The sequence below is a fragment of the Pezoporus occidentalis genome, unplaced genomic scaffold (genome assembly GCF_034315485.1).
Source record: "Pezoporus occidentalis ecotype Australia unplaced genomic scaffold, CSIRO_AGI_Poc_V1 ctg116, whole genome shotgun sequence".
Lineage (NCBI taxonomy): Eukaryota > Metazoa > Chordata > Aves > Psittaciformes > Psittacidae > Pezoporus > Pezoporus occidentalis.
In genome coordinates this window covers 1,480,378-1,492,939 of record NW_026912951.1, presented here as the reverse complement: position 1 = coordinate 1,492,939, position 12,562 = coordinate 1,480,378, and the positions used below count along the sequence as shown (strand labels likewise).

The 12,562-nt window shown below is 36.5% G+C and overlaps 1 protein-coding gene and 1 long non-coding RNA gene across 7 annotated transcripts in view; one reads left to right on the top strand and one right to left on the bottom strand.

The window, feature by feature from the left end:
• The window catches only part of ADK (adenosine kinase), a 305,725-nt gene that overhangs the window by 181,399 nt on the left and 111,764 nt on the right, over nt 1–12,562 (top strand). The gene's annotated exons all lie outside the window — the stretch shown is intronic.
• On the bottom strand, nt 11,449–11,998 carry LOC134174599 (uncharacterized). Its single transcript, XR_009968708.1, has 2 exons — nt 11,809–11,998; nt 11,449–11,775 (listed from the first exon to the last, which is right to left on the bottom strand). It is a non-coding gene; the product is annotated as an uncharacterized LOC134174599 (long non-coding RNA).

Here is a 12,562-nt window from a genome sequence, read left to right as displayed (position 1 = left end):
GTGGAGTCTCCTACGTTGGAGATATTCAAGGCCCGCCTGGACAAGTTCCTGTGTGATGTACTCTAGGTTACCCTGCTCTTGCAGGGGGGTTGGACTAGATGATCTTTTGAGGTCCCTTCCAACCCTTAGGATTCTGTGAATACCTTGTCTTTGTGAGTAGGGGAGTCTTTTTTGGAAAAGACCTTCTATGAGCTGCTGAACTGATTTTTCAGAACTGTTGTTAAATAAAACTTTAGGTCTTTTTTGCTCAAATATTGATAATTGATAGGCACTATCCTGGTCAGATATATTTGCTTCTTTCTCAGTAGCTTTGATGTGGTTAATAAATACCACATGCCTTCAAGCTGCAGCTTTGTGGCAATCAGAGATGATGCAGTTATATTTCATCCTGCTACCAGAAAATGCAAGCTTAGTATTGGTGTGGTAGCCAAAGAACAGAGGTAGGTTGTTCCCTTCCTGAATGTTGATGTGGAAGCAGCATACGTGGCTCTGTTCACATCTGTAGAGAATGTTTGTATTCAATCATATGACTTCTTTAAAACTAAAAAAAAGTAATCTGGGGGGTCCAGAAAGTTCAAAGGGTAAATACGCTTGAGATACAAATATTTTCTTTTCGTTTGATTGGCAACTGTATCCATTATTACCTTATCTAAGGCCAAATGAAGACATCTCTAATTTAATTTTCTTGGAAAAAAATGAGTATGTTTATCTTTTAGAAAACATTGTCAGGGGATTCCCATCATACACAAAGGAATCTCTGAATTAATATTTTTCCCTAGCAAGTATTTAAACATTTTGGTTTAGATTATTAGAGATAATTCTGTTGCTGAAGCAATCCCTGAAGTTGCTAGGGAATTCCAGGCATGTAAACTGGAGGATTTAGCAGAAAAATTTAGGAGAGACTATAATAAAATAGATTTAATGATGCCTGGCTAAATACAGTCCACTTGGGAGACATCAGTATGGCTTCTGCAAAGGGAAAACCAACTGGTGCTTGAAGGACTCAACAAACGTGGGTAAGGGTTATCCAAGTAATACAGCTATGTCAACTTTAGGAAGGAATGCCATATAACAGTATTCAAAGCAAGACTATACAGAGGAACCGACACCCATGTTATGTTTGGTGCAGGGGAAGCAGAGGGCACTTGGAATAGTTCTCATCTGACTGGCTGGACCACAAAAAAAAACCAACCACAAACAACCCAAATGTTAGGAATTATAAAGCAAGGACTAGAGAACAAGGCACAAAAGACAAACATTATTAAGTCATCACAGAAATCCACACCTTGGATAATGGTTAGGGTTCTGGTGCTGTCAACTCCCAAGTGCTGTAGAACTGGAAAAATATTCAGAGAAAGGCAATAAAATAAGCAAAGATAAAAGAACAGCTTCTGTATGAGGAGCATACAGAAGGACTCTTGCTTGGAAAAGAAACAGTTGAAAGGAGGAAACTACAAAAGCTGAAAAACCAGTTGCAGCATGAGAAGATACATTAGGATCAACTGTTGACTGTCTCTTCCAAGGTCAGACTTAAGTGTTATTTAGTCAAGCTAGTAAAATCCAAATTCAAAATAAATACAGGTAGTAGACGTGTGGCACATCTTGCCATAGGTGGTTGTGGGTGCAGAATGTTCACTCCCAAGACAAGTTCCTGGAAGATGGATGCATTGAGTATTGCCTTATAGGACAAACTACAGCATGCTCAGGAAATTTTTTGAACTGGAAAAAATTGGAGGCTGGAATATTACAAGGGGGAAGCATTAAAAATGCGCACCTTACTCTTCATTTTCCTATGTGTGTCCACTCATGGCCATTATTAAGGGCAGGAAATGGATGGTCAGTTAAGCATGTAGAGCTGTTCTTATGTTCAGTATTGGAAATTGTGGCTTGGTTTCCAAAAGGTACTGAAACACTGAAAGTTTTATAAAGACTTGGTAGTCTACAGAGAGACTTTTCTTGGGTACAGAGCTGATGTGAGCAGCTGTGCTGCACCTTCTTTCTATTGGCTACTTTTGCCTTTAGTTTTGGTAAAGTAATAAATTAGCTAAGACAGAGATGTAGGAAGGACGAATTTCTGGCAGAATATTATGAATGTGAATACCTGATGCTCAGCCTGTGTGGGAAAGTATAAACCAACAGCTTATATGAGAATAAATGGAGAGCTGCAGACTGTCCTTTATGTGAGCCCCATTATTTCAGCCAGCAGAGCTTCAGTTGGAGTGGAGTATCTATCTTTGCGGAGTAAGTACAATTAGTAATATACTAATTCAAGCAGTATTTATTGCCCATCAGCTCTTGCCAAAAGAGATGATTGGAAAAGTCTTTAGCACAAAAAAGCTAAAATGAGAAATGAACTTCAGATGCTTCACTTGAATGGTAGCATATCACTCAAGAGTGGGTTATGAAAAATCTACTCTATATTATAACTAGCATTATCCTTTTCTTGCACCACAGTTGTTACTGAATTAGAAATTATTTGGGGTTCCCTGAATTCTAGCTTGAAAAATTTGCAAGAGCACAGGTAAAGTCTCTGGGTGAACATCTGCCTTTGGTTTGCCTTTACACACGTTGTTTTGAAAGATAGCTGTAATAGCTCAAAGTGAGACAGCATCCGCAAAACAGTGAGTAAGGCATGTTTTAAAGTGTGTTTCTCTGGTAGGATTGTCTGTATATATGAAGCTATCACTACTTGCTAGGCTTGTCATTTTTATCAGTCCTAGTGTCTTTGACCGTCAACCATGTAATTCTGACTGTATTTCATTCATTGTCCTGTCTCAGCTCAGGGATTCCAAATCATGTGGGCATGGCAAAGAGTCTTGGTGAATGACTGTTATTCACTGATCCTGTCTTATGTTGGGTAGGGATATTGCAGACAGTGAGAGAAATAAGTGTGCTAGTCCCAGAAGTATTTCTTACACAAAAAAAAAACCAACAACAAAATCTTTTGTGCTTCACACATTCACTGGTTTGTATTAGAAATTAACATGGTTTTGTCTACTGTGCCTTTATTATTGTGTGTGTGCTTGTGTTGCACTGCTCACAATCCATTTATGTCCTGTTTTGAAAGGGGGAGATAAGTATATATGTATTTATTTCTGCGAGGTCTCAGGTCAAACCAAACTTCTCTGTACAATTTGAAGACAATCATTTTAGCCATCTGTTAGCCTTTGCTCATCATGAGGGCTTTTTGTGGTTTTTTTTTTCCCATAAAAAAATCAAACACCAAAAAACCTAACACCATAGAAATTAATACTTGATAGATATTCATGGTGCTCGTTTTCTCCCGCAGTGAGAAAGCAGCTTAATTATTTTCAAGTAAAAGTTTACATTGTTGGATTGAAATTTGAATCATTTCTTCAGAAGTAGAAAAGGAGCATACTGTTTTTCTTAAGATAATGACATGCATGTGCTCATGACTGATTCAGTGTTTTGATCTCAGATGCTCTGGACATTTATCACGTAACTACTGTCATATAAATTACATATTAATATCATGAAGATTTATTCCAGCATTTGCAATAGTGGAAGTTCCCTTCACGAAAAAGATTAAAAATATTATAGGATATGTGCCATATTATTGGAAATTTAATTGGGGGAAAGGTAAGAAAAGCTTAAACATACTGAGCAAGTACATCTCCTTCAGCTTTCTGATAAAAGCATATCACTGATTTAATGAAAAAATTTGGAAATCTTACAGAAGTATTTATTCAACAAATATAACAAAATCATCTTAATAGGTTAGAATCTAGTATTCTGGATTCACTTGGTAAAGGATGTGTGATCCCTCAGTTATAAATTTTTGTCTGATATTTTAAGACATTAGGGGAGATTTCCCTGACCAGTGAAACTGGCTCATGAGGGCAGTTGTTATTTTCGTACGGATATTGCAGAAAAACTTGTCTAAACAAAGCCCTGTCTTGTGCAGGTTTCAGAGCCAATGTATGTATCCAGTTATGTTAGGGTATTTTTGTGTTCTAAATCCTTGAACTTTGTTTTCTGTTTCAGACATTTGTACTGTTTAATAAATGTTGGCTAATTATTTAATAACAAAAGTAGAAAGAGGAGACTTGTAGGCAGGAATCCACAGCAAGGAGGAGGGCAAAGACGAGGAAGCAGGGTAGAGGGTAGATTTTCTACTTTAAATATCAAATCATACAGAAAATGTGCATGGTTATGAAGCTGATACTTATTTTTAAAAAATATTTTTTTTTAATATATATTTCTTACATATATATACATATATATATATATATATATATAAAAGAAAGTAGTATAACCTGTAACAGCTTTTAGGGAGGAGGATGTGCCCCAAGGGGCAAGGCAGAGGAATGTTCTTTGGGTAGGGCTACTTTCAGGAGACACTAGGAGCAACAGCTGGTTAAACTCTATATTTTGAACAACCGATCACAGCATACATTACAGTAGCCGTCACTCCTCCTTGAACAGGAGGAGGTAGCTGGAGCTACTAAAAATCCGTGGGAGATTTGTACAGCTATTCATGGGAGGAATGCTATATCAAGTAAGCTGAGTGGTTCTGATTCAGTGCAGTATGTTTGGTTTGTTTGATTTTGTTGGTTTTTTTTTCTTGTACCAAAAACATGAAATTGAGAAAGAGACATAATTGTTAAGTTATTTACAGTGGCATAGGAGGAAATGGAACGGCAATAGGGAGTTTATGGAGGATATAAAAATAGCAGGTAACTAACAAAGTTTGGCTGTGATTTTAATACTTTGCTCGTATGTCATATCTCAGGCACTTGCATTTTTTGTCAAGTTAGTATTTTAGGGTGGGACTTGAGTCAGCCTTTATGTATAGCTCACCTGTACTATAATGAAGTTGTGATCTGGGTCAGAGACTTTGAACATTGCCACAACATGAATAAATAATAAAATGGTATTAATAAGAAACAGCAGCCCACCTGCACAGGATACACAACCACCCTGAATTCTATATATGTCAATTGTTGATGAGTTGCAAACTTTGGATTTCTTGAGGTAGTGCACATTTCCAGTGTAGAGGAAATTTCCTTAATCAATATAAGGCTTCATTGTTAAGAACGAACTACTTTTGTGTGCAAATGCCCATTGAAGGAAAAAAATATGTATATTCTAACATAAAGCACAAGTTATCTGGGTCTAGCAGACCTTCCTGCTTTTGAGATTTTAAAATATTATATTGTAAGCATTCCAAGACAGGAGCTGTTGGGTCATTTTCTAATTGTTACGCAGTAGGACAATGAACTCTGAAGTAATACTCATGATGCAAAATAATTTCCTCAAAGGTCTTACCTACCTTTATGTTCCTTGCTGTCTTGAAGATATCAGGCAGATGACAAAGGGAAATATCAGCTGTCCATGGATAGAGACACCCTAATAAGCACTTAGCAAGATACTTAATGATTAACTGTGTGCATTAATTAGATACAAGTGTACATGTCATTAATAAATCTATACTTAATTACAATATTAAATACCTTATGTGTTTTATGATTAATTCCATAACTAAAGCAAGCATGTACATGTTTGTAAATAAGCAATGATTGCAGAGTAATTATCATTAAATTGACTAAAATGAATTGTTAATTGTGTCATTGTAACCTGCTCCTTTCACTCAGTCTAAGAATGAATGAAAATTATGGTTGGGAGTGGAAGGGAGGGATGAGTATTTCCCACCTTATTTGTGTATTTGCATGAGAAAATTCTGTGCTGTCATTACTTCTTTGTATTTTCAGGTGAAGAAAGATAATGTAAAACAGATTCAGAAACAGCAGCCCATTTTAAAATAATATTCATTGCTTATAAGTACATTAGTATATTATTTTTGCAATTATTTGGCAAAACGTTGTCTATTTATTTACAGTTCCTTAAGAGAATAGATATGAGAAAAGCTATGGGCATTTTTATCTTGATGATCATACAATGATCATACAAAATGTGCCTTACAGTCTGTTTCTGTCCCATTGGAAGTTAGACAAAGTCTTACTTAACTTCAGCAAAATCGTACCATTATTGTTCTACACATAAGGAGCTGGTTTAGTGCCTTAAGCTACTAAAATGCAATTGGAAAAAAAAAAAAAAGCAGTTTCTTAGAACTATAAATTACATTCTTCATCCTTTAGAGGCAAGATGTCTTGAGTGCCCACTAGTTTTCTAAATTGAAAAAAAGAAAAAGAAAAATCTGGTCCTTTTTTTTTTTTTTCCTATTCAGTTTTCTGAGAATGGCAAGCAGTTTCATTCTTATTCAACAGGGTTTTTCAATATGTGTGTTCTTCGGTCATTTTCAGTTAATTTTTCTGGGTTCACTTTGTAAAGTAGGTATCAGAAAATACCATGAAATTGGAAAAGCCATAGGGAGATGTTTCACCCACATTTGTTTCTACTATATCTCTTGCCTCATCACTAAAAGATTTTGTATACTCTTGGGTTTCTTTTGCGGAAAAGTAATGCTGGCTTAAGTAGAAGAGTTTCTGATTATCAGTTTTCCATTTCTGGAGGCTAACAACATCCCAGTATTTGTGAAGGGTTTGTTGTTATTTCCACTGCCATAACAGATGGGCTTTCATGTCGGTAGCTTGTCCATCTGACTAGTTTCAGTTCTTTGCATGTATCCTAGCAGTAGAGAAAGGGCTATCTAAGCATGGCTCTGTGTGGACCATTCATGGAAATAAAGGCACACAATGGTCTTAGAATGCAAATGGACATGGCAGTTTGTTCCTCTTCCTTCATAAATTGTCATTAACTTACTTTGCGGATGGATGTCAGTGTCAGTGGAATTGCTAAACTTGGTTGTCTGCTTGTTTGAATGCTTTTCTGGAATAAAAGTGCTGTGTTAACATCACTTAAGCAAATTGAGAAAGTGTTACTGACTTAAACAAGTATTTCATTGTGTCCCAGGTTTTGGTGACAAGAGAATAAAGTGTGTTTTGTTGGGAAGAACAAAATCCAGAATTAACAGGAACCATTTCTATTTCACACCTGTTCTTTAAATTCAAACACATTCTCTAGGTTTTTCATCTGAAAGAATTTGCTGCAGTAGTGACATTTCGGTCAGCTCTCAATGCAGATGGAAGTTTCCTGAACAGAGCTGGTGGCCAAGGCTCTTTGCTGACTCAGGAGATCACTACTGCATTATTTAACAGTTCTGGGTTTTGAAGTTATCACTGGAAACATGAGGGCTGGAAATATAGGCCATTATTACAGTTCTAAACCCTGATTTTCTAAGTTATGTCATAAAGTAGTGTATTTTGCACAATTAGGATGTTTGAGAGCTCTAAAAAATTAAATAAAAAATGTTTCTTCTTTAGGATGGCCATCACTTCGTAATAGTAAAGTTTATGATCCACTTTTCCCAGAAAGAGAACTATTTCACTACATTTTTCAACACATATACAAGGTTATCACAGAGCAGTACTGGTGCGATATTAGTACTTTTAACGTGATTGAATATTCAGTGACAGATTGTGAGAAAGATGAGAAAGGTGACAAAGCTGGAAGCAAGTAATTAATGTGAGTCTTCTCTTAATTGCAAAAAGGAACTCTCCTATTCAGGACTATTAGGAGGAAAAGAGGGAATGAGAGAAAGCTTGTGTTTGAGACAAAGATACTGAGTCTGAGCCGTGGAAAACGCCTTGGTTCCTGGTTGTGCAGTTTAACTTTTTTGCAGAACCTTGGCTGGGAAGCTTGCTTTTTTTGGTTTAATTCAGTAACACTTGTGAAATCTTCTCGGCTTCTGTTATAAGCACAAAGTATTAGTATTATTTGACTTGTTGCTGAGAATTTGCCCCAGGGTTAACTACTTCAGCCAAGTATTTCCATTTGTATTCACTGGTAGTTATATATACTGTATACCCATGTGTCCCATCAGTCCCTGTTATGATTGTGATGTGCTCAAAAAGGAAATTATGTCTTATATTTATGAAGAAATTAGGGTCATCTTACAAGAAAATATTCTGTACAAATCCAATTATGCATAACATTATTAGAAATCAGAATTCTACTTTGTTTATTTTTCTCCTCTGTCCCAAGACCACGACTTGTTCATTGAACAATACTTCAAAGAGGAGATGGTTATATGATAGATATCATATTCAGGAGCCATCGGCCATGTAAGCAAGAATATAGAGGAGTTTCATACAAGTGCACAGGTATACACAGATATGTGTCTTTCTGTTCTGGCTGGAATCCCTCACAGTCTCAAACTTATTTTTTTAATACAGGTTTGTATTTACATTATATAGTTCACAATTTGTTTTGCCTGTAATTTCAAATATTTCATTATTATAAAAGAAGTGTGATTGCAAATTTTAAAATGATTTTTCAGACATGAGAAATAACTTCCATTTTGATCATACATAAATTTTTTTTTTCCCATTTCAAGTGCAACAACTTGGTACAACCTTTACTTCTGTTTGCAGTTCTGCTCTTGCAGTAGTGCTAGCAGCTGGATAGTCAGTAATGAGCAAAAGCAACTTCAACACTTAAATATTATTGTCACAACCAGGTGAGGGTCAGTAACTTCAGCACTCCTTTCAAACGTCCCTGTTTTCCAGAATCTGAAAGTGACAGATTTATTTATTTTTTTAATTTATTGTTTTTATTTTTATTTTTTTTTAAATAGGATTTATCTTCTATGCAGAGAGGCTGAGAGTTGGGCTTCTTCAGCCTGGAGAAGCCTCAAGGGAAACCTTATAATAGTCTTCCAGTACCTAAAAGGGGACTACAGGAAATCTGGAGAGAGGCTTTTTACAAGGGTATGCAGGGACAAGACAAGGTGTAATGGCCTTAAACTGAAAGGGAGGAGATTTAGGTTAAATATTAGGAAGGAGTTTGTCATGGTTTAAACTCAGTCAGCCGCGCAGTCTCTCTCTCACTCCCCCCACCTTAGTCAATATGGTGAGCCCCGGGGGAGCACCTTCCTCCCTAAGAGGGTGGGGAGGCGCTGGCACAGGTTACCCAGAGAAGTTGTGGCTGCCCATCCCTGGCAGTGTTCAAGGCCAGGCTGGACAGGCCTTGGAGCAACCTGGTCTAATGAGAGGTGTCCCTTCCCATGGCAGGGGGGTTGGAACTGGATGATCTTTAAGGTCCCTTCCAACCCAAACCATGATTCTATGATTCTGTGATCTCAGGATATGTTTACTCAGGAGAAGGTTTGATTTGGTATTCCCAGTCTTTAAAGTATTCACAGAGAAAGTCAATGCAAACTTCATTTCCTGGTCATACAAGCAGCCTTAACACACACTTGAGATAAAGTTAATAAGAATCATAGTAATATATAATATGTTATTAGAAAAAAATGCATCTTTTATCAGTGCTGGGATTTTTTCAGTAGCAAGTAGAACTTGCAAAAAGCCCACATAGATGAAGAATTACTGCAGGAAACTGATTTTACTCTCTCTCATCAATTGCAAATTAATTTTGCTGCAGTTGTATTGTTCTAGCCCTTGTTCTTCATAGCAGATGAGGATCTCTAGTTCAACTAAATTAAACTATTACAGCAGAGTGAGATAGAGCCAGAAATGAAATATGGCTTGCATGCTCAAGTATTGGAAGTCATGCTTTTTTGGAAGGCAGCCCATAATAACTTAAAGGTTATATAATTTTAACTCTTTGGTATTCCTTAGATGGTCTAAGTTCTCCACTGGATGTCATGGCCCAGATTCATTAACTACTTTCTGCCAAAGACCTTCTGCCTAGTATTCCCAGCTGACTGCCTTTGTTTCACAAGTGCTTTATCCAACAGGACACAGTGAACTCAGGGTTTTGCAGAGTTCAAACAGGATGAATCCAGCCTGACTATGTTACCTCTGGGAAAATAGTCAAAATAACAGAATTTATAACTTTTTTAGAAGCATGAATATCTGTTTTGAGTAATAATGTTTTCATGTTGCATGTTTTAAAGACTTAATTACCCGTGCTGTCTTATCTTCTTACCTTATCTGCTGATCAGTGACCTGTTAATGCATGAAAATTGTTCTGCTTACCACTATGCTTCTCTTCCCAATTATCTTTTTGAAGAAGAAAAAGAGGAAAAAGCAACCAAGCTTCCATTCAGTTTTTGAACAAGGCTATGCTGTTACAAAGTCTCAATCCCTTCCCTGTTAGAGCTAAAAATTTGGGGATTTTTTTGTACAGGAGACATCTAGAAAAAAAAAACGAAGTTTTTTAAAAATCAAAATTTATTTTCTTTGTAAACAGGAGATGCATCTTCTTCCTTTGGGAAGACACTATAGATCTGCCTTACATTTTGGTAGCATACATTAAGTACCTAAGAAAGTGTCAATGTAGGTTTTGAACAGAATTTTTAACATGATGAATTTAAAACATTTTCTAGTGTTCCTGTCGCACATGGGATGCAAGACTGATTTGAAGGCTTTCTTATGACTTGGTCTTTTCCTGGCAGGACACGTAACTATGAACTGGTACAGTTACTATCATTTCCAGTTGCCCCTGGATTCTCAGTTCATACCAAATTCATAATAAAAACCATGGAAGGTCATTCTGTATTCAACATTATAAAATCACTGTGTAATAAGAATCTGGGTAAATGTGTTGAAATACCAAAAGAAGTCAGGTAACAAGTCCCTCTGAGAGACTGTGAATTTCTGTCATAGTCCACATGGTCACAGAGTGAGCAAGAAATGTTTTTGCAAAGACTTTGGGTGCTCATCTGCTCCTATTTACACAATAAGAAATAACAGGAATTAAAAAGTGTCAATATTTTTAACTGCATGACATCCTAATAATGTAATAAACAAACAGGTACTGTCTATTGGTAACTCCAGAGGAAAATTGCATGTGATACACTTTTGTATTTTCGTCACTTTTCATTGTGTTTTTCTGTGAATTGCTGAGTGTTTTTACTGGTAAGCTCAAAGCAGAAGAAATATACTGAAACAAAGTGGTCACTGTTGAAATTAAAGAATCACCATGAAGACGCAGCAGTTTCATGTTCCAAATCTGCAACATACGTGTAAGCTTGGAACTGCTGCTAACTTTGCTATTTCCAGGATCAATAGTCCATCTTCTGTAATTCTGAATGTGTGTCTAGGGTTTTCAAAGTAAAAATTATTTCACTGCAGCTTTGAGGAACATATAGGATGGCATTCATCCATTTATCACGTGCAAGGTTAATGAGAGGCTTCAGACAAAAATTCGGCAGTCCTAGAGATTAATTTGTTGGATAACTAATATAAAATCCCTCGTTTTCAGAGCTGAATATCTGCTATGCATGATACATCATTTAAGTAGTGATAATGAATATAGCCCTTCTGTTAGAACATTTCAGTGCACTTTTGAAATATTGTGAACATGTAGAAGACACAATTTACATGACAGTCATGGCTGGCCAGCTAATCCATAGCAGACCTTAAAACTAAACCAAATTTATTTCACGTTATTACTAACCTGAAATGGCAGTTCTTCCCTCAAATGGGCTTTAAACTTCTATTAAAACTTCCATTTTTTTTACAGTAACCTAAGGAATTAATTGGCAACCATTGGCCTGTAGAATTGCTTTACGTGCAGTCTTAGAACTGTGAGTGGTACAAGAAATATCTGTGGAAGAATCCTGAAGTCATGCATATGTTCTGAAGTCAGATAGCAATTACCTTCTAAAGACACAAGAGGGAAAACAAATGTGAAGTTACCTATATGAAGCTTTCAGTAAATTGAAAGAAAAATTTAAAGGTTCAGTACTGAATTCTACTAGCATGTCTGGTAATAATTGATGGTCACCAATAGTAGTTTCAAAAGTAGTTGGTATTGTACAGCCCAGCCCTGCATAAAGTCCTTTTAAAAAATCCTTCAGACCATGTCCAGTGTTACAAGGATGAACGAATATGTTCATTCTTCTCTTTAATTTCAGCTTCTCTCTTTTTCTGGCATCTCAAGCCTACTGCTTTCTTACTCTACTCTGCAGTTTGATCAGTCAGAGCCCATGGCACGTTTAGTCAACATATCCTCCCAAAACTCCTTTCTGCTCGAAGTATTTGCCACATTGAAATGAGACTAATAGTTTTCATGCTGTTACCTTAAGCTTTGGGGAAAATGTAGAAGAATTTTCCATAAAAACAAAGTAAGTTCTGCTCCTCTTTGGGATAAACTAGCAGTTGTGTACTTTTATCGGTGAGAATTTCTACAACCACTAAAGGGCAGTGCATGCCATATTATGGTTTCTTTTCTGCGACTTCTGAACTGTCCTTTCTATTAAGCAGATTGAGATAGAGCCCATTGCTGGACTTTATTTTTTGAGAGATTTGCGAGCTTGATGCAGTTTTTAACACATAAGATTAAAAGTCCACTATTTTAAGCAGGACACAAAGGGGAAAATTCTTTCCTTTTCCTGCTCCTGTTCAGAGGCCAACTGTCATATGCCTGTAGTAAGTAAAAGATCTGCTTGTTATTGAAACAACATTTTTGTTGGCCAAAAGTTGGCTTATATTGTAAGAAGCATCGTAATTTCAGTATTGGTACTGAAACAGAAGTACTGTGCAGATCTAAACGTCTGATTATGCCAGGCACAATGTGTGGTATTTACTGTGCAATTGAAACTCTTAGCTTTGCT